At 40.1% G+C, this 23669-nt stretch overlaps 1 protein-coding gene across 9 annotated transcripts in view; it reads right to left on the bottom strand.

Annotated features, from left to right (window-relative positions):
- The window catches only part of TTLL5 (tubulin tyrosine ligase like 5), a 315626-nt gene that overhangs the window by 31322 nt on the left and 260635 nt on the right, over positions 1-23669 (bottom strand). The gene's annotated exons all lie outside the window — the stretch shown is intronic.

Below are 23669 nucleotides of genomic sequence, written 5' to 3'. Positions count from 1 at the left end.
TTGGTCTGCAATTTTCTTTTTTTGTAGTATCTCTGTCTGGTTTTGGTATCAGGGTGACAGTGGCCTCATAGAATGAGTTTGGGAATTTTCCTTCCTCTGCAATTTTTTGGAAGAGTTTGAGAAGTATGGGTGTTAGCTCTTCTCTAAATGTTTGATAGAATTCACCTGTGAAGCCATCTGGTCCTGGACTTATGTTTGTTGGAAGATTTTTAATCACAGTTTCAATTTCATTAATTGTGATTAGTCTGTTCATATTTTCTGTTTCTTCCTGGTTCAGTCTTGGAAGGTTATACCTTTCTAAGAATTTGTCCATTTTTTCCAGGTTGTCCATTTTATTGGCACAGAGTTGCTTGCAGTAGCCTCTTAGAATGCTTTGTATTTCTGCAGTGTCTGTTGTAACTTCTCCTTTTTCATTTGTAATTTTATTGATTTGAGTCATCTCCCTGTTTTTCTTGATGAGTCTGGCTAATGGTTTATCAGTTTTGTTCATTTTCTCAAAGAACCAGCTTTTACTTTTATTGATCTTTGCTATTGTTTCTATTTCATTCATTTCTGCTCTGATCTTTATGATTTCTTTCCTTCTGCTAACTTTGGGTTTTGTTTGTTCTTCTTTCTCTGGTTCCTTTAGGTGTGACGTTAGATTGTTTATTTGAGATTTTTCTTGTTTCTTGAGGTAGGCTTGTATAGCTATAAACGTCCCTCTTAGAACTGCTTTTGCTGCATCCCATAGGTTTTGGATCATCGTGTTTCACTGTCATTTGTCTCTAGGTATTTTTTGATTTCCTCTTTGATTTCTTCAGTGATCTCTTGGTTATTTAGTAACGTACTGGTTAGCCTCCATGTGTTTTACGTTTTTCTCCCTGTAATTGATTTCTAATCTCACAGCGTTGTGGTCAGAAAAGATGCTTGATATGATTTCAATTTTCTTTAATTTACTAAGGCTTGATTTGTGACCCAAGATGTGATCTATCCTGGAGAATGTTCCGTGTGCACTTGAGAAGAAAGTGTAATCTGCTGTTTTTGGATGGAGTGTTGTATAAATATCAATTAAATCTATCTGGTCTATTGTGTCATTTAAAGCTTGAGTTTCCTTATTAATTTTCTGTTTGGATGATCTGTCCATTGGTGTCCGTGAGGTGTTAGAGTCCCCAACTATTACTGTGTTACTGTCGATTTCCTCTTTTAGAGCTGTTAGCAGTTGCCTTATGTATTGAGGTTCTCCTATGTTGGGTGCATATATATTTATAATTGTTATATCTTCTTCTTGGATTGATCCCTTGATCATTATGTAGTGTCCTTGTCTCTTGTAACATTCTTTATTTTAAAGTCTATTTTATCTGATACGAGTATTGCTACTCCAGCTTTCTTTTGATTTCTATTTGCATGGAATAACTTTTTCCATCCCCTCACTTTCAGTCTATATGTGTCCCTCGGTCTGAAGTGGGTCTCCTGTGGACAGCATATATATGGGTCTTGTTTTTGTATCCATCCAGCGAGCCTGTGTCTTTGGTTGGAGCATTTAATCCATTCATGTTTAAGGTAATTATTGATATGTATGTTCTTTTTTTTTTTTTTTTAAATATATTTTATTTATTTATTCATTTATTTTTGGCTGTATAGGGCCTTCGTTGCTGTGCGCGGGCTTTCTCTAGTTGCGGCGAGCGGGGGCTACTCTTCTTTGCGGTGCGCGGTCTTCTCACTGCGGTGGCTTCTCGTTGCGGAGCAGGGTCTCTAGGCGCGCGGGCTTCAGTAATTGTAGCTCGCGGCCTCAGTAGTTGTGGCACACGGGCTTAGTTGCTCCGCGGCATGTGGGATCTTCCCGGACCAGGGCTCGAACCCGTGTCCCCTGCATTGGCAGGCGGATTCTTAACCACTGCGCCATCAGGGAAGCCCCGATATGTATGTTCTTATTACCATTTTCTTAACTTGTTTTGGGTTTGTTTTTGTAGGTCCTTTTCTTCTCTTGTGTTTCCCACTTAGAGAGGTTCCTTTAGCATTTGCTGTAGAGCTGGTTTGGTGGTGGTGAATTCTCTTAGGTTTTGCTTGTCTGTAAAGCTTTTGATTCCTCTGTCGAATCTGAATGAGATCCTTGCTGGGTAGAGTAATCTTTTTTGTTGGTTGTGAAAGGTTCCTCCCTTTCGTCACTTTAAGTATATCATGCCACTCCCTTCTGGCTTGTAGAGTTTCTGCTGAGAAATCAGCTGTTAACCTGATGGGAGTTCCCTTGTATGTTATTTGTCATTTTTCCCTTGCTGCTTTCAATAATTTTTCTGTGTCTTTAATTTTTACCAGTTTGATTACTATGTGTCTCGGTGTGTTTCTCCTTGGGTTTATCCTGTATGGGACTCTCTGCGCTTCCTGGACTTGGGTGGCTATTTCCTTTCCCATGTTAGGGAAGCTTTCGACTATAATCTCTTTAAATGGTTTCTCGGGTCCTTTCTCTCTCTCTTCTACTTCTGGGACCCCTATAATGCGAATGTTGCTGTGTTTAATGTTGTCCCAGAGGTCTCTTAGGCTGTCTTCATTTCTTTTCATTCTTTTTTCTTTATTCTGTTCCGCAGCAGTGAATTCTACCACTCTGTCTTCTCGGTCACTTATCCGTTCTTCTGCCTCAGTTATTCTGCTACTGATTCCTTCTAGTGTAGTTTTCATTTCAGTTATTGTATTGTTCATCTCTGTTTGTTTGTTCTTTAATTCTTCTAGATCTTTGTTAAACATTTCTTGCATCTTCTCCATCTTTGCCTCCATTCTTTTTCCGAGGTCCTGGATCATCTTTACTATCATTATTCTGAATTCTTTTTCTGGAAGATTGCCTATCTCCATTCCATTTAGTTGTTTTTCTGGGGTTTTATCTTGTTCCTTCATCTGGTACATAGCCCTCTGCCTTTTCACCTTGTCTATCTTTCTGTGAATGTGGTTTTTGTCCCACAGACTGCAGAATTTTAGTTCTTTTGCTTCTGCTCTCTGCCCTCTCACCAGGACTTCCGATACCATGTTAAACAAGAGTGGAAAGAGTTTTATCACACTGACTGATTTGCAAATGTTGAACCATCCTTATGTCCCTGAAACAAACCAACTTGATCATGTTGTATGATCATTTTTATATATTGTTGGATTTGATTTGTTAATATTTTGCTGAGGATTTTTCCATCTATATTCATCAAAGATATTGACCTATAATTTTCTTTTTTTGATAATGTCTTTGCCTAGTTTTGGTATCAAGGTAATGGTGGCCTAGTAGGATGAATCTAGGAGTGTTCCATCCTTTTCAATTTTTTGGAATAGTTTGAGAAGAATGGGTATTAGCTCTTTATGTGTTTTGTAGAATTCTCCTGCGAAGCTAGCTGTCCAGTTCTGGACTTTTGTTTGCTGCAAGTTTTTTTTAAAATTACAAACTCAGTATCAGTACTAGTAACTGGTCTGTTGAAATTGTCTATTTCTTCTTGATTCAGTCTTGACAGGTTCTTTTTTTCTAGAAACTTGTCCATTTCTTCTAGGTTGTCCAAATTGTTGGCATATAACTGTTCATAGAATTATCTTATGATTTTCTGTATCTCTGTGGTATCAGTTATTTCTCCTCTTTCATTTCTTAATTTGTTTATTTGGATCCTCTTTTCTTCTTTGTGAGCCTGGATAAAAGTTTATCAATTTTGTTTATCTTTTTTTTTTTTTTTTTTTTTGCAGTACGCAGGCCTCTCACTGTTGTGGCCTCTCCCGTTGTGGAGCACAGGCTCTGGACGCGCAGTCTCAGTGGCCATGGCTCACAGGCCTAGCTGCTCCGTGGCATGTGGGATCTTCCTGGACCGGGGCATGAACCCGTGTCCCCTGCATTGGCAGGCGGACTCTCAACCACTGCGCCACCAGGGAAGCCCAATTTTGTTTATCTTTAAGAAAAAAAACAGTACTTGGTTTCACTGATCTTTTCTTTTTTTTTTTTTTTTTTGGTCTCTATTTTACTTATTTCCTCTCTGATCTTTATTATTTCCTTCCTTCTGCTGACTTTGGGCCTTGTTTGTTCTTCTTTTGCTAATTCCTTTAGGTGGTAGGTTAGGTTGTTTACTTGAGATTTTTCTTGTTTCTTCAGGAAGGCCTGTATCACTATAAACATCCCCTTAGAACTGCTTTTGCTGCATCCATAGATTCTGGAGTGTAGTGTTTCCATTTTCATTTGTCTTGAGGTATTTTCTGATTTCCTCTTTGATTTCTTCATTGACCCATTGGTTTTTTAGTAGCATGTTGTTTAGTCTCTACATGTTTGTTCTTTTCCCTTTTTTTTTCTGCAACTGATTTCTTTTTTTTTTTTTCCCCCTGCGGTATGCGGGCCTCTCACTGTTTTGGCCTCTCCCTTTGTGGAGCACAGGCTCCGGACGTTTAGGCTCAGTGGCCACGGCTCACGGGCCCAACCACTCCACGGCATGTGGGATCTTCCCGGATCAGGGCACGAACCCGTGTACCCCTGCATCGGCAGGCGGACTCTCAACCACTGCACCACCAGGGAAGCCCTGCAACTGATTTCTTGTTTCATACCACTGTGGTCAGAAAAAATGCTTGAGATAATTTCTATCCTCTTAAATTTGTTGAGACATGCTTTGTGGCCTAGCATGTGACCTATCCTGGAGCATGTTCCATGTGCACTTGAAAAGAATGTGTATTCTGCTGTTTTTGATATAATGTCCAATAGATATTTATTAAGTTCAACTGGTCTGTTGTGTCATTTAAGACCACTCTTGCTTTACTGATTTTCTGTCTGGATGATCTGTCCATTGATAAGTGGGGTGATTAAAGTCCCCTAATACTGTATTTTTGTCAATTTCTCCCTTTATGTCTGTTAGTATTTGCTTTACATATTTAGGTGCTCCAGTACTGGGTGCATATATGATAATGAGTGTAATATCCTCTTGAAGCACATAAGCTTTTCTTTAAATGAAACAGGGGCCATTAACAACCTCTCTCAGTTTATAAAGCAGCTATACTGTGAGCAAAATCTTAGGACGACAACATACATAAATAGAATTTAGTATTGTAATAAAATTAAACTTATAGCAACTTAATATGCATAATTTGAGTATACACAGTCATTCTTTTGCAGAATAACCAGGAGCAAATAGTAAATGATTCATGTAAATGGTGTGGTATATCATAAATTTATATTACACTTACAGGAAATTTATCATTTTAATAAACATATTTATAGAATTCTTTTTTTTTTTCTCTATGCCTCATTTCTTCCATCTTCCATGAAGATGGGGACTCTTATGTGTTCCTGAAACCTTCAGGTACAGTCACCCCTTCCATCTCCATGGGGCAAGAGTTAGGTCTGGGGCAACTAGGGTCAAGTAATGGCATTTCTATTTGCAGCAGTCAAGAAGCTGGTGGAGAGGGGCTGTAGAAAGATGATGATTTCTATCCAGTAGAGGAGGAGACTCTGGAAAGAAAACGTGTTATGACAGAAACTGGTAGATGTTTCTCAACACCATTCTTCCTTCTTCTTCAATAAGGGAACCTCAATTGCTTGGGGAGGCCATGTGTCCAGTTAAGAGGCTACCTCTCCAGACTCCTTTGTTGCTAGGGAGAAACAAGCATGGGATCCAGAGCTGGTCAATGACATATTAGTTGGAACTGCTAGGTTTCCAAGAAAGCCATTTTTTTTCAAGTGGACAGATTTAATAGGCATCTGTCTTTTGCCCACTTCCCACCCTTTTCTTCCCTGGAACATGGAAACAATGCCAGTAGGAATAGGAATCACCTTATGACAAAAAAAAAAAAAAAAAAAAAAGAGAAAAAGAAAAAGCCAATGCTTTAGAGTTAGTCAAGCCAAAGACAGGAGTCTGGTTCTTCCATTATGTCTCTGAGGAGCTGCAGTACCCCTGGATTTCCTGTCTCTGAACTTCTTGACATGTAAGAAAGCCACTTATGTAAGCCACTGATTTTCTGAATTTCTGTTACCTGCAGGAAATGCTCTCCTAACTAATCCAGGGGTGATTCCGAAGCAACCCCTCCTTCCTCCCCAACCCTTCCACCTCCCACCTTCAGCTCCACCCTCTGCTGTGGAGGTCCCAGGCTCCTTGCCAATCAGTAATGCTGCCCCTTCAGAGGCATTGCTGGAGGCGTGGGAAAGATTACCGCCACCCCTTGCTCCCTCTACCCCATCCTTGGGAGTGGAGGCAGAAGGTCCACGTTGATCCTTATCCTCCCCCTTCACAGGTCTGGCTCCATCCAAATGAGGGAAATTGAAATGGCTGGATTAAAGGCAAGCCAGCCTCACCCACAGATGTCCCCACACTGCCAGGAATCCCCTGCTGAGCAACTGGAGATAACCACCAGGCACGTCAGGGAGGTTCAGGCTACAGGGCCTGGTCACCAGCCACTTAGCTGCATTAGGAAAGGAAGTTGGGAAAATGAAATCACCTAGAGGGGCCTAGAGTTTTGATATGATGAGGCAGTTCAGCAGGTTCTAGAATAAAGCTGCCTCGGTTTGAATTTCAGCTCCACTGCTGACTGTGTAACTTGGACACGTTACTTTTCTCAGCCTTAGTCTCCTCATATGCAGAACAGAGATAGCAAAGCCACATACTTTTATAGGGCTGAAGAAGATACAATGTGATAAACACACAATGCTTAGCATAGTCCCTGGCATATAACAAGTGCACAATAAAATGATGACTGTTTTTTTAACTGCTGTTGTGATTACCGTGGTGAAGAGCAAGGGCTTGGAAGTCAAATCTAGGTTTAAAACCCAGCTTCACCAACTGTCAGTCATGTGAACTTGGGCTGTTTCCTAGTCTCTACACCGTAATTTTCTCTGTTAAGTGAGGACAAAATTGCTACCTCACTCAGTCATAAACACCCATGGCAGGCCTGCGCTACAGGTTCTCTGCTCAACCCTGGGCATGTGAAGGTGAATAACACAAACAGTCTCTGTCCCCATGGAACTCAGAGTCCAGTGAGAGAGACAGACACTAACGGAAAATCACAAGGAACTGTAACAAACGCTACCAAGGAGAGCTACACGGGTCTCTGTAAAAGGGGGACATGTCCTAATCAGAGAGGCCAGAGAAAGGAAATGCACTTGAGAGTAGGGGAACAACATTCCAGGTAGAGCAGCCATCTGCAAAGGCTCTGTGGACTGAGGAACTGTAGGGAGTTCAGAGAAGGCCAGGATGGTTAGTGTGGAGAAAGCATGGAGGAAGGGTGGTGTGGGGTAAGAATGGAAGGTAGGCAGGCCATGTAAGACCTTTTATCTAGTTTTATCTTGATCCTAAAAACAATGGTAAGCTTTTCTGAAGGGCTTCAGGTGGTGTGTGTATGTATTTGTCAGAAACAGTTTGCATTTTGAAATGCTCATTCCACAGTGATGTGAGAATGGAACAGAGGTAGAAGAGAGATGGTAAGGGTTGATGCATTAAGAACCCAGTACAGTAGATCCAAGTGAGAGTGTTTGGTAACTTGAGCTTGAATCCTTGCAAGTAGGGAAATATAACCCACGTTTCAAACTAGGAAGGTAAGTCAATGATTATGAATTTGGGGGTCACTCTGAGAATCCTCTCCAAAAAGACACAGATGCAGCACACATGATGTTCTGTATACAATTTCAGGGGATTCATAGATCAACGAAGCTACAACCATGGGCCACAGCTCTTAGGTCATACTCCCCAAATTAGATAAGAAAGCTTTATAAACTCTTTGAATGTATCATGACCCCTTTGTTTTACCAGTACTTCTTTACTGAAGGATATACTCTGTCAGCTCTCCTTTCCCTGTTCTCTTATCTCCCTACCTGTACATCATATGTCCCAAGAGCATTACAAGAGATGAGTCACTTTTCCTAGTCCTGGGAATAGGCCTGATGACTCTTATTTTGTCAAACAAGAAAATGGTCTTTGTTCCTTTCATCCATTAGATCTTTGAGGAAGTAATGGCCTTAGGACTACTTATACGTGGAAGCTGTGATGCTGATGGTATAAGTAGTCCTAGATTCAGGCCAGGCTTTAAGAGAACTATGGATTGCCCAAGAACAGCAAAGATCAGATGTCTAGATTGAAGAATAACATTCATTTAATCCAATATATCGCCAATGTCAATTTAGAACACCAAGAATGTTTTATAAGAATCCTGTAACTCAGGATTATTTAGAGTGGAGTCCCAGATTGGTACCAGTTTTGAGAACTCTTTGTTATTAGACTACATGAGACAAGTTTAGAGACTGAAAGTAGGCAGTTAAAACCTTTATAGCAAATTGTCACAGCAATTTTATGTCTGTTGAATCTAATAATAATAAATTTGAGCTTGTCTGTGAGATGTCTTCTTATTTAATTGATCCAGTAACTTATTTTTTGTGTATTTTATAAAAGTATCCGTCCATGAAGGACTGGAAAGGAAAATAACTAGTTCTTAACCACCAATAGTTTGAAAAGCATTGCTGTAGTCAGTTGAAAGTTCCCTAATTATTTCTTTAATGATGTGAATGATAACATGGAAATTTTACTCATGAATACAGAGGACTGGAAATGAGCCTGAATGGACTAGGAGGCACTGAAACCTGAGTTTTAGTTCTAAATTTTTGTTGTAGTAATGCACATTCCCTTCTCTCCTCCCTTCAGGAATGAAAGACATTCCCCACCTCCACTGTTGCCCTCAGCCTCTCTGGAAACTGCCCCGTTACCCAAGGTCATGTCCTTCTTCCCAGGCAGTCCATATCCAAGGACAGATCAACACAGAGTAAGTATAAAAGCTGTATCCCAGCCCCCTCACCACAACTCACAAACCTGAAAGGCCATTTCAGTTTTATCGTGTCCTGTGGGGCCAACTTCGGTGTTCTTTGTCACTGCATCACAGGGCAACTTCTCCCATTGTTCAATCCCATTTCCTTCCATTCCCTTTCCTTCTAAAGGTGCTGATCCCAAGAGGACTCCTTAATAAACTTCCTGCACGCTAATCTACATCTTAGAGTTTGCTTTCTAGGGCATCTAACTTTTTAAATAATATTTAACAACAATATGACCTCAAGGATCATAATGGGAACTAATGAAGCCATGTGCATTGAATGGTGACACCACAGTAGAACTACCGTTTATTGAGTACCTATCATGTGCCAAACACTGTGCTAGATGCATTACATACAGAATCTATAGTTTTTTAGTGTGTGGTAAAATACACGTAACATAAAATGAGATTGAATCAATAATCAAAAACCTCTCGACAAACAAAAGTCCAGGACCAGGTGGCTACACTGGTGAATTCTACCGAACACTTAAAGAAGAATTAATACCAATCCTTCTCAAACTCTTCCAAAAAATAGAAGAAGAAGGAACACTTCCAAACTCATTTTATGAGGCCAACATTACCCTGATATCAAAACCAGACAAGGATGCCACAGAAAACAAAAATTACAGGCCCGATGAACAGAGATGCAAAAATCCTCCTCAACAAAATATTAGCAAACTGAATCCAACAATATATAAAAAGGATCATACACCATGATCAAGTGGAATTTACTGCAGGATTGCAAGGATGGTTTCACATCCACAAATCAACATGATACACCACATTAAAAAATGAAGGATAAAAATTATATGATCATTACAATTGGTGCAGAAAAAGCATTTGGCAAAACTAGCATTCATTTATGATAAAAACTCTCAACAAAGTGGGTATAGAGGGAACATACCTCAACATAATAAAGGCTATCTATGACAAGCCCACAGTTAACATCATGCTCAACAGTGAAAAGTTGATAGCTTTTCCTCTAAGATCAGGAACAAGACAAGGATGCCCACTTTTATTTGACATAGTACTGGCCTAGCCAGAGCAGTTAGACAAGAAAAATAAACAAAAGACATCCAAATCAAAAAGCAAGAATAAAACCATCACAATTTGAAGATGGCATATTGTATACAGAGAACCCTAAAGACTCCACCAAAAACTATTAGAACTAATAAATGAATCCAGTAAAGTTTAAGGATACAAAATCAACATACAAAAATCAGTTGAATTTCTATACCCTAACAATGAACTATCAGAAAGAGAAGTTAAGAAAACAATCCCATTTACAACTGCATCAAAAAGAATGAAATACCTAGGAATAAGTTTAACCAAAAAGGTGAAAGACCTGTACAATGAAAACTATAACATGTTGATGAAAGAAACTGAAGAAGACATAAATAAATGGAGAGATATTCTGTGCTCAGAGTATCTGATTAGAAAAATTCTGGATTAGAAGAATTAATATTGTTAAAATGTCCATACTACCCAAAGCAATCTACAGATTCAATGCAATCCCTATCACAATTCCAATGGCATTTTTCACAGAAACAGAACAAACAATCCTAAAATTTGTATGGAGCTGCAGAAGACCCTGAAGAGCCAGAGCAATCCTAAGAAAGAACTAAGCTGGAGGCATCATGCCATCTGATTTGAAACTATACTACACAGCTACAGTAATCAAAACAGTATGGTTCTGGCATAAAAACAGACACATAGATCAATGGAACAGAACAGAAAGCCCAGAAATGAACCTATGCATATATGACCAATTAATTTAGGACAAAGGAGCCAAGAATATACAATGGGGAAAGGATAATCTCTTCAAATAAATGGTGTTAAGAAAACTGGACAGCCACATGCAAAAGAATGATGCTGGACCAACTATCTTATACTATCTTTTGAATTAATTCAAAATGGACTACAGACTTGAACATTAGACTTGAAACCGTAAAACTCCTAGAAGAAAACATAGGAAGTAAGCTCCTTGACATCAGTCTTGGTGATGATTTTTTGGATTAGACACCAAAAGCAAAGGCAACAAAAGGAAAAATAAACAAGACTACATCAAACTAAAAAGCTTCTGCACAGCAAAGGAAACTATCAACAAAATGAAGGCAACCTATGAAGTGGGAGAAAATATTTACAAATCATATATCTGATAAGGGATTAATATCCCAAACATAAAAAAACTCATACTACTCAATAACAATAAAACCAAACAATCCAATTTAAAAATGGGCAGAGACTCTGAATAGACACTTTTCCAAAGGAGACATACAACAGGTATGTGAAAAGGTGCTCAACATCACTAATCACCTGGAAAATGAAAATCAAAACCACAATGAGATATCACCTCATACCTGTGAGAATGGCTAATACCAAAATGACAAGAATAACAAGTGTTGGTGAGGATGTGGAGAAAAGGGAACTCTTGTACACTGCTGATGGGAATGTAAATTGGCACAGCTACTGTGGAAAACAGTATGGAGGTTCCTCAAAAAAATAAAAAATAGAACTACCATACAATCCAGCAATTCCACTTCTGGGTATTTATCTGAAGAAAATGAAAACAGTAACTGGACAAGATATATTCAACCCATGTTCACTGCAACATTATTTACAATAGCTAAGATATGAAAACAACCAAAATGTCTATTGGTGGATGAATGGATAAAGAAAATGTGGTAGATATACACAACAAAATATTACTCAGCCATAAAAAAGAATGAAATCTTGCCATTTGTGACAACATGGATGGACCTTGAAGGCATTAAGCTAAGTGAAATAAATCAGACAGAGAAAAACAAATACTTGTATGATCTCACTTATACATGAAATCTGAAAAAAAAAACACAACAAAAACAAAAAACCAAGTTCACAGATACAGAGAACAGATCGATGGTTGTCAGAGGTGAGGGGAGGGGGAAATTTTATCATCTTAAACATTTTTAAGGGAACAGTTTGGTGGCATTAAGTACAGTCACATGTTTGTGCAATCATCACCACCATCTACCTCCAGAACTCTTTTCATCTTAAAAAACTGAAACTCTGGACTTCCCTGGTGGCACAGTGGTTAAGAATCTGCCTGCCAGTGCAGGGGACATGGGTTCGAGCCCTGGTCCGGGAAGATCCCACATGTCACGGAGCAACTAAGCCCGTGTGCCACAACTACTGAGCCTGCGCTCTAGAGCCCGTGCACCACAACTACTGAAGCCTGCACACCTAAAGCCCGTGCTCTGCAACAAGAGAAGCCACTGCAGTGAGAAGCCCACACACCGCAACAAAGAGCAGCCCCCACTCACTGCAACTAGAGAAAGCCTGCGCACAGCAATAAAGACCCAGCACAGCCTAAATAAATAAATAAATAAATAATATTTTTAAAAACTGAAACTCGGTACCCATTAAAAAATAACTTCCATTCTATCCTCCCTCCAGCTGCTGGCAACCGTCATTCTACTTTCTGTCTCTATGTATTTGACTACTCTAGGTCCCACACATAAGTGGAAATGATACAGTATTTGTCATTTTGCGACTGGCTTATTTAACTCAGCATAATGTCCTCAAGGTTCACCCATGTTGCAGCATGTGTTAGAAATTCTTTCTTTCTTAAGGTTGAATAACATTCCATTGTATGTGTATAACCACATTTTGTTTATCCATTCAACTATTGATGGATACTTGGGTTGTTTCTACCTTTCAGCTATTGTGAATGCTGCTGCTATGAGTATGGGAGTACAAATATCTGTTCAAGACCTTGCTTTCAGTTCTTTTGAGTACATACACAGAAGTAAAATTGCTGAATTGCATGGTAATTCTGTTTTACATTTTTTTTAGGAACCACCATAAGAGGCTGTACCATTTTACCCTCTCACCAGTGGTACACATAAGAGTTCCATTTCTCCATATCCTTGCCAAAACTAGTTATTTTCTGCTTTTTTAAAAAAATAGTAGCCACCCTAATTAGTATAAGGTGTTATCTCATTATGATTTTGATTTGTATTTCTTTTATGATTAGTGATGTTGAGCATCTTTCCATGTGCTTATTGGCCATTTGTATATCTTTGGAGAAATGTCTATTCCAGTCCTTTGCCCATTTTTAAATGAGGTTGATTGGTTTTTGTTGTTGAGGCAATCTATAGTCTTTACATCAGTCCTGCAGGATTGATGTTTTTATGCTTATTGTACAGATGAGAAAACTGACACTCAAAGAGGTTATGTGATTAGCCCATGGTTGACAGCTGGGAAGTGGTGGAGCCCAGACAGGTCACTCTAACTTCAGAGTTATGCTCTTTCTAGTTTACACTGGAATTCGTACAAAAGTTAGGTATTGTTACTGATGATGACAGTGATACTACCATATGGCACTGAACTTGAAGGAAGGAAGGTGAAAGGTAATAAGGGTTGAGAGGACTTTAGTTTTGTTTTCGAGAACATAGTACAAACAAATAAAAAGTGTAACATATGACTCCAGAACCATAATGATAGATTTTAAACTATAATCAACACTAGGCAGAGCTCTAATATTAGGGTACAGTGTCCAGTTTCAGGTACTGTACAATTTAAGAGGAGCCTGAAGAATTCATGGAGAGTTCGGGAGAGAATAAAAAAGACAGTTCAGTTTTGAAAAGCAAAACCTAATCTGTGTGATAAAGTTAAAGTGCCCCAGTTAATTGGTATAGAGGGAAAAAAAGCTGAAGGATAATGTTTTCCAAAAACTAAACCTCATTTTAACTTTGTTCCCTTATAATGAGATCCTTGGATGTGGTCTAAAATAGAACATCTTTATCCTGAATTCTTCACTGTAACAGAATATATCAAGGTTATGAATGTGTATGAGGTTGTTATCTGAAGGGTAATGACCAGTCATTCTTTATTTTATAGGAAGTAGTTTTAAAATGTTTCCAGAAATAGGTTAGAAATACTAGGTAATTTATAAGGTAGGTGATTCTAATTTTGAAGATTATTTAATAATAACATGCATTATTTGTGAAATTTTCATTGAAAGATTTCATCTTCTGAGGTTAAGCATTTTACTTGAAGCCAGAAGAATAGAGGGAATAAACTATTTTCCAGAAATATTTTATGTGTGTCATGTATTCTTTTCTTAAGGGCGGGTATTACAAAGTAATGAGGTATTTTAGATGTTGCTAGGAATTTAAGAAATTTACAGAACGTAATCCTGCCTTCAAGGAGTTTCTGGTCACACTGAAGAGACAGTTCACCCTAGAAGTAAGTAGTGATAAAAGATGACAAAATACAGCGAAGTGCTGACCATTGTGATATAAAATGTAAGTGCTCTAGGGATTTAAAAAATGGCAAGATACATGGAATTATGTGAGTAAGGATTACTGGAGGGGACAAAACTTAACTGGATCCTTAAAGGATAAGAAGCATTTGCATATGTGGATAGGTATTCCAGATATGGCCAAAGAATACACAAAGACAGAAATATGAAAATCCACTCATTCATCTATTCGATCTGAATTTCTTAAGTCCCTACTATGGGCTGGGCACTATGCTAAGCCTTGGGGTTTCAGAGTCAAATCACAGCTGACCCTTGCCTTCCAGGGAATTACAGTCTAATGGGGGAAACAGTCAAGTAATCCCTAAGGATACTAGAGTGTTTTAAGTGTCACAGTAGAGGTAATCAGAATTTCATTGGAGCACAGTCAGAAAGTGTCTCTATCAGACTAGGCATGCGAATGGGCGAGAGGAGGCAGTGGTGTGCAGGCACAGGAAACTCTACATACAAATAAAGGCACAGAGAAGAAATATGCCGTACGATGGGGTGAGAATATCGCTTAGCTTAGACAGTTTTCACAAGATGTTACCTGTGTCACCTGCTTCCCAAAGCATACAGATGCATCTTCAACCAGTAAAGTAGAAGACTAGGTGTCTGGGCTTTTGCCTAAGAGCACAACGAGCTCTTACTAAGCAATCAATTGAGAGAAGTTGTATTTTCGGGTTGTCTAAGGCGCATGCAATCCATCCAGTCCTCTAAATAACCAATTATCTTACCCTTGGATTATGCTGGACCACAAAGAAAGTAAGGTTATGTTAGTTTTGTCCTTCACAAAACCGTCTTCATTGATTTGCACTGAAATATTTTGCCTTCATGTTGGTCATGCCAAGAAAGACGACCTACTTCTGTTATGTTAGGTCGCTGAGGGCACTATTACTTCATTCAGTGTCCTCTACCTAAAGTATGAAAATACTTCTTTTGGAGTAAGAGCTAGGAAAAAGCTTAATTTCCCCCCGGAGTATTTCTCCCTTCTTTATAATGAGAACTACATACTTTTATTTATCACACTTCCCTTTTTTTCCTGGTTGTTAGGAGATTCAGAACCAAATTTAACCTCAATTATAGTAATTTTCTTTGGTCTTATATTTGAAAATTTTGAAATATCTTTTTTTGGCCTTGATTTCCCTTTATATTTTATTATTTTATTGCACATGGTTTTATATTTTAAGACTCTGCTAGAGATGAAAAGTCTATACTGTACCTGCCTAGCTACAGTCTCACCTGAAGAAAACTGCCAGAAATGCATACGTTGGCAGCTTTTCATCACATAATCGTGCTAACGGTAGAAGCAGCCTGGCATCTGGAAGGCAGCAGCCGCCTACCTTTTGTTCTGCACACCAGTGACACTTTGCTGGATGAATGAATGGAAAATATTTTGATTCTGTCTTTTAAAGCTGAATGCAGAAAGTGGGGAGAGAAAGAATCTCACAGAGAGAGGTCGAGCCATGAGTATGGCAGAGCTGTTAACCTGGGAACAATGGAAGCCAGTTGCCGAGGAACTGGTCATAGGATGGACTAACAGACTCACTGTTTAGCCACTATAGCTGCTAACTGTCCCAGGTAATGTTGCAGGTTTTCATGAGGTCTGGTTCTTCCCTGTGCTTATGTAACTTTCGGTAACAGAGGTAAACTGAGGGTATCTCTCCTCTCAACAATCAAAAGGCTATTGTAAACAACCCAAATCCTCTGCATAAAAAGAGGAGGGTAAGAATATGTACCATGCATGATGGTGACTTACACTGGAGAACAGTAGAAGGGAGGAGTAAATATAAAATAGAAGGCCTGAGAGAAGTCACATTTCTAAAAATTGCACATTACAGTGGCTGATGAGTAACTATAAACAAATCATTATCTAATAAAATTTGCAGCTCAGCCATGAAGAAATTAAAAAATAGCTTGTCAAATTCCAAAATATCTTCATTTTGGACTTGTCACATGTCTTAATTTCCCTGGGAAGCAAATTAGAAGTGAATGGCAGGGGGGAAAAACCTCAAAGTCACTTTTCAGTCCAGCTGATATAAAAAAAAAGAGTGATTCGTCTACCCAATAACAAAAACCAACCAACAAACAAGTAACACTAAAACAGCAACTTCTAACCAGCTGACTTTTCTCTTCACACCCTCTTACAACCAGGTTGGCTTTCCTAGGTATATCCCCATTTTATACTGGGGATACGTGCTATGTTTTATTGATGTAGCTAAAGGGACATTCCACACATTCAAGCTGCTCCTTTCTGGTATCACATAACTAGTTATCCTGGGTTTAGGTTTCAAGAGAAGAGGGTTCCTTGATACTTACAGAAGCCCTAAATGGACATACTTGCATGTCCAAAAGGCAAGAACAAAGAACTATAGGAGACTGTTGTTTTACTAGTGATGCTCTTCATTCTGGGGACTTAAGAGAATCTGAGTCTTTTGCCTTATAATCATAACTTGAAAGAATACAGAATAAATACCAATGCCAATCATGCTGACAGGGCAATATACTGCAAGTCACCTTTCTCCATGCCCTGCATTACCTACCTACACTCTGCGACCCAGTTCAAATTCTACAGATCAGGCAAGCAGAGCTGTAAATATTTCCATGGGCAAAACTTGCTTTTTCCAAAGACAGGCATGGCTTAGCATGCTGTTTTCTTTCTTTAGAACTTTTAGGGGCAATTATGTCCTACGGATAAAAGGATGGTAAAGCAAAGGTATGTCCCTATAACAAGCATCTCATTGAAGCTAGAAGCATGATGTGTGGGTTCATGGGATGAATAACCACAGAGTATAGATTGATAACTTGTAGTGATAAGTATAAAGACTCCCAGAGTAAGCCAATGTTATACTGGTTACTTGCCCAATTCAGGACTACAAGAATAAACAGGATCTTTTTCCACTCAAAGTGAATGGATATTACACAGGACAGCACAAATCTGCTACAAGATGCAGTGGTAGGTAAGACTCTAACAATGCACGGTGCCAGGCATTTTTTCCAGGAGGCATGTGTGCTTCTGTAACGTAAAGGTAAGTTGAGAAAGGAGCCAATGCACTTCCCTTGTCTCTTTGTAACAAAGTAGTAATTGTTAACAATTGAAGAATCATCACTCCTCTCTTGGGGCTTTGCCAGCTCAGCAAGAGACAATATCAATTTTCAGATGTTATCTCAGTAGTCCATTTCTTAATCTGTTTCAGAAATAGAGTTCCCTGGTTTTCTTTAAGGCAAATGAACTCCCTTTGGGTGGGTTCTTAGAAGTACCCACCTTTTCCCCCCACAAACTGAAATCCAGGCTGTTTCCTCCCCCATTTCCAACCAGGTTGTTCAGCTATGTTTGAGTTTTGTTGCTGAATGCAGAAAGAGTTACTAAATGAAATGAAAGAGGCCTCAGGACAGGAAGGCATGAAATTCAGTGGCTGGCAGCCAGGCGATCTTGCCATGTAGAGGGATCCACATCCTTCTTGTGTGGCTGCAGCCAGACTGAGACTAGCAAAACACATACTGTTAAAACATCACTTGTGCAATACAACCTATAATGAAGTAAGTACTGTGACCAGTTGCTTAGAACTGGGTGATACAAACCTAATTGATTCAGATTTTTTCCTGGTTCCTCGTACTACAAATCAAAGTTATTCTTCCTGCTGATGTCTGTTTTAAGAACGTACATGTCGGGTAGGGTGTGCTAAGGTCCGCACGGCCAAGGAGGATGTAAGAACGAGGCCTGGCAGGAAGAAGTTGATTTTACTTGCAGGTCCCAGAGAGGGGGTCACTGCACGCCATGCAGGGTCACAGGGGCAAACACCAGTGCGCTCAGGAGACAGAAGACAGGAGTGAGGGGAAAGTCTAGGCCAGAGCCTTATTTAGGGTTTCCTTGGGAAAGGCTAGGCAGGGCAGGGTAAACAGCTTAAGACTGGCTAGTTTAAATAATTCTGGCGGGCTTTGGGCTATAGGGGTGGTCTCTAGTTGCCTGGCTCCTGGCCCTGGAGTGATTTAGGGCAAGGGAAATTTTGACTTGTCATGTGAGAGTCAGATAAGGAGGTGGTCGGGGATATAAATGCGGGATTGGCTGGTTTGTGTGTGAAAGGCATGCTTGTGGGCAAGTTGTCATTATCTTTAGGAATTAGCTCGCCTGGCAGGGGCAGGCTGTAAGGTCCCCAAATGCCAAAGCATCAAGAATACAGAAAATATAGTTAATATAATTGACTCTGGGATGAATGGATGTCAAATTGACAATAAAGAATCCAAGAAGACACAGAATAATGCATATATTTAAACATGACACTTGCCTGGGGCAGCAGAGTGGGGGTCTTAAATAGCCTTGAGTCCCCAGTATCCTTCAGCACCTCTCTCTCTTTCTTTGATAAGAACAACTGATGTTTTGTCAGTCTTATATATAACATGCTAGGCAAACACATGTCAAATCCTTGAATTTAACCCGACTGCCTCCCTAAACCCGTAAATGAAGAGGTTCTAGGACTGTCACAGCTGGTGATGACATTCATTCATGACTGTGGAGGGGATGAAGGGATCTCTGCCCAAGCAGTGATTCTGTCTACACTGCATTTAAACAAAAAGAAAGCATGCATCTGGGTGATGGGCTGTGGACTCTGGGGTTTGGCCTCTTCACTTTGTAAACTACCTAACTCCCCTGATCAAGGAGAGGCAGCCCACTGCCATCTGCCATCTGCCAGGCCTGCCCCTGGAGTCTCCCAGCAGTATGCTGCACCCACTGTCTCTGGGTTCACACACATTTGGCATGTGGTCTCACCAACCTCAGTACAGCATCCCCCATCTTAATGTACAGCTCAGGCTCAGTGGGGCTGTGTTTGCAACACAGATTTAAGTGTTGAGAGATGGGCTCTTTCCCAAGGCTTTTTTGCTGATGATCCTATTTTGCCATGTAATGTTCTGGGTGGATTGTAAGGGATACTAGTGAAATAGGTTCAAGGAAAGTGATATTACAACTGAGGCAAGTCCAAGTCTCACAGTCCTGGAAACCGATGGACATTAGTACTTCTTGGCAGGCTGCTGGTTTGGTTTGGAGCTTGATGTCATATTCATTCTTCTGGCTGCCAGTCTCCTGAAGGAAATATTGACCTTCTTGCTTTAGCTTTCTATAATATATGTTATTAGTGATGAACACATCACTGGATAGGCTGCTTAGTATCAGGATTAAAGGACCACTGGTTAAGTATTACCAATGGAACTCTGGTTGTTTTCAGTTTCTCTGGTACATTTTGGTAGGTAGATGACCAAGCCATGGATTTGGTGTTCCCTTCTCTCTTCTCATTCCTTTTTGGAAAGAGTTTAGATGGGCTGGGGAAAGATATTTGAAGCTTTCTGATCCAATGTAAATGAATCCTGTGGTGGGTAAATAATTTTCCTCCCTCCTTTGCTCTCCTGGGGTAGTTTGATGAATAATGCTTCTCAAATAAGTTTACAAATATTCCCCTAGAGGTAAGAAGAGTATTAAGCTCATAGCAGGTGTGCCATTAATGCTTTAGTGTGTAGGGTAGAGCAAAGAGGAAAGAAATCATCAAAACTTTGCAGTTTCATTGAATTTTCTGGAAAGTTTTGAAGGCGATAGCTGGGAACAAAATACTGGGGGTAGCACTGATGAAGTGTGGGTACAGCCTCACATGATCAAGTCAGGCTATTTCTTTAATGTAGGAGCTTTTTTTTGGATGAGTGGTAGGATGGGGTTTATAGTTCGTTTTGCTGCCAATTATAGTATATGCTTATATTAACTCAGAAAGAAGCTTAATCAATCTCACAAAAAAATTTTAAAAAATGTGTTCCCTGCCTGTCTCCCATTAGCTGAAAGTCCAGTTCACAAACTATCCAACAGTAGTCTAAAAAGCCTTCTTTAATAATAAATATCTTTAATAAAAAATATTCATTCTCTTTAAATGCTATTGTAATTTGATCTTCAAATGTCATGCTTTTCAGTATAGTCTGTTACATTTTACCTGTGAATAACTCAATTTTGGCTTTAGTTTCTTTCTCTGATTGGCCTGAATGTCCCCATACTTTTCATCAAATGCCTCCATAATAGTAAGGAAATTTCTTACTGCCACAGTGCCACCTACTGGTAGGTCAACATAGAAGCAAGCTAGCAGTAGTTGGACCCACAGATTTGGCGAGTCCTTCTGAGCTTTGGTTTTATAAAATGCCAATTTCCTTGTCATTTTGAGAAAATATCACTTCTCTTGACAGCTATTAAGTCTCTTGCTGTGGCGTAAAGTCAGCAAGTTATAATTTAAAAAATGCTCTTATTTCTTACTGTTACCTTAAATTGGCCCTGACTTCACCGACTTAGATTTTCTCTGTCCTATAACTGTAGCAAGGGCTCCAGATTGTGTGGGCACGGGTTTGGATCTGGCGAAAATAACTTGGGGAGCATCCAAAGATCCTGAAAAATGTAAAAAAAAAATCCCCACTTAACACTTTATTTAATCTTGGCTGAAAGGACAAGAGGTCAAATCTAAAATTAGACTTTAGGGGATCATCATTCTCCCCGATGCTGGCGCGCCATTTCCTGCCAAACATCAAATCCATCCTCTCTCTCTTGCTTTCTAACAGCATTAAAAGTGGGTAGTAGACCCAAATTCTTGTCCCTTTGTCTCTGGGGAGAGAAGAACGTTCTGGGAGCAATAAAGGGTATAAGACACTAGGGCAAGCATCTCAAGAGTTTATTTTTATTATTAATTTATTATACTCCAAATCCACCCGGGATCTCCAACAACTATACAATGCATGTGAAAAGAACAAGAATCTGATAGTGAAAATAGGTCACTGCTGAGAGCTGCCAGGCAAATAATTTCATTTGAAAGTCAAAGTGATTTCTAGATCCTTAGGGTTTGGGCTCCACTGGGTTTACTTTATATTGAAATAAGTTCCTTCCTCTTGTTGTCTCACTTAGAGACAACGAAGTGGGCAGGCAGAGGCAGACTGATGTGCTGCTGCCTTGTCCCCATGCAAAGAGCATAAAGCTACCCTGAAGTTTACCAGGGGTCCGAAATGATAAATGCTTAACGGGGGACACTGCTTCTCACTCCTTGTAAATGAAATCCAGCATTGGTGTTCAAAAGGTGGTATGGTCCCTTCCTCCAACTATAGATCTACAACAGCTTAAAAAAAAAAAAAGTTGGGCGGAGTGCATATAGAGGCTGGGCTCCAGGACAGGAAAAGCTTAGGCGTAAGCTCAGCGGCTGGGATGAGGGCAGCTGGTATGGCTTCAGGCCCTACAACAGTGGTAGTTTACACCATCAAATCAGCATGAGAGAAATGCCAGTTATCTAATCTGTTGCTCTCTGCTATTTTAGTTCACCATCACCACTTCAGACCTCAAGAAGAACACCATGGTTATAAAGAAGGCAGGCCGATGGCTTTGGCTTTGGGCCAAAGGCCCTCACCCCAGCTTCCTTCTCAAATTTCCAAATTTGCTGAGGCTACACCTTCCCCTTCTATAGCAAACACAGAATATATAGCCTGAGGTAGGGAAGTCAAGGAAAGTTAACACTCATGGAGCATTCCAGGCACTCTGCTAAGAGCTTTCACATTCACTACCTCATTTAATGTTCATAGTAACAAGAATGCCACTAGGCCACCATCAGCGGGAAAGGACTGACCTGCTTTTCAACAGCGCCCTGGGATGAACCACTATCTCATTCAGACTACCTGACCAACAAGGTCGCACAGCTTGAAGGCCTGGTTGGGCTAGACTTAAGGAAGGGTCAAGGGGTCAGGAAGCAGACTTTTGCTATATTCACGGACTCAATAACTGAGTTAACCAGACCAGACAGGGGCTAAATACCATTCATTGTCAGTTTAGTGATTCCTATACACGCAAAACTTCCCAGCTCTCAGAGAGATGTGTAAACGTTTTGACTTATTATAGGGGTTGTTCTTCCTTCTTGTGGGTTTAAAGAAAAATGTTTTTAATAGCAACCTAACCTTCTCCCTGTTAAAGGACATGCTTCTAAACCCCTAGAATAACACCTTTAAATCTATGTGTAATAAAGAAAAACAGATAATTTGTAGGTCAAACACTGAAGTGCTAGTTATTTACTAGCTCTATAAATAACTCTAACAGGGTTAGTTATTATTATGTTGCTAAGGTAAAACATTTATTGGGAAGTATGGAAAATGCCTGAACCTTGCTTGCTACATCATGTTGATCAGCATTTCTTTAAGGATCAGGAACGCCAGGAAAGTCACAGAAGAGGAACAAATTCAAAGGACTTTAGAGGCCCAGAGTCATGTGGAGATAACAGCAGTGAACAGCAGGCTACCTAAACAAGATGAGAAGAATAATGCACTTATCTTAAGGTAGAAGCAGGGAGAAAAGAGAGATAGGAGAAGCCAGGGAGAAGTCCAACTTCTCCTTGCTCTGTGGTTTTATACTGATGCCAAATTCAGTACAACTGTTACCAAAACTTCTAAGTACCGTCAACAGTCGGTAAACACTAATTCATGATCAAGATGCTGAAAGTATGACCCAGCTGTCCCTCGAATTTCCAACTTCCCCACCCAGAGTGCATGCAAAGACTTCAATTCCATACTTAATGTATCAATTAGACACACAAATGAAAAACGCAGGTTTCCTGGATCTCCTAAGCTTTGTAAGCCCCTCCAGCCTCAGCACATTTGAAGAGCTACAGAGGCTCTAAAAGCTGTCTCTCATGGAAACCCTTCCAACTAGTCCATGGTTCTCTTAGCCACTCACTTCTCAGGCCATAAGAGTTCCAAGGTGGAAATTTAACTTCCTTAAAAATAACTACTATCTTCTAGTAATTCTTTTTTTGGGGAAAGGGGGGTTTATATACCCATCAAATATTTCTTGAATTCAGGTTCGAAGAGTTTAAGTGGAAAGCAAAATCTTTATACTCTTTTCATATTATTACCTGACTTGGGTGCAGTTATAGAGCCTTTCTCTGTCTACTGCTTCCTTGAAACCTCACAGTAAGCCTATGAGGTACATGAAATTATCCCCACAATACAGTCAAACTAAACAGGCTCCTTAGCGATCTTGTAATCATTTTAAGGTGTATTACATCTCACACACACACACACACACTCACACACACACACACCCTTGCACCTGCCCTTAAGCTCCTTGAAGGCTCCCTACTGCTCTCAAGAACAAGTTCCCTCCCCGGCTCACAGCCTGGCCCTGCTACTTCTGCAGCCTATTCTCTTGCCACTCCCGGCTCAGGCTCCAGTCCTCAGCACGAGGGCTCCCTGAACACAGCACCTTTTCACCACCCGCCCCCTTCCCTCAACTGGCCTTTGCCCACATTGTTCCCTCTTCCTGGAACTCCTTCCACCCCACACTTCCCCTCTCCCAGCTGACCTGTCTACAGTCAAACCCCAGCTTAGATGCTTCTTCCTCTAGGAAGTCCTCTCCAATCCCTAAAGAGCCGGGGCCAGGTTGGCCCTTGGGTTCAAATACTGCTCCACCATTCACTAGCTGTGAGATTTGAGATAACGTTTCATAATCTGTCTGTGCCTTTATTTCTTCAGCCGTAAAACAAGGACTACAGCTCCTATGTTATATGCATGTTTTGTGAACAAATGTAAAGCATTCAGAAGTGTGCCTGACACACAGCGATAATCAGCCAAG

This window comes from Mesoplodon mirus (assembly GCF_964341445.2).
Source record: "Mesoplodon mirus genome assembly, chromosome: 4".
NCBI lineage: Eukaryota > Metazoa > Chordata > Mammalia > Artiodactyla > Ziphiidae > Mesoplodon > Mesoplodon mirus.
Note: the sequence above shows the minus strand (reverse complement) of the source record. Positions and strands in the feature narration are given on the sequence as shown.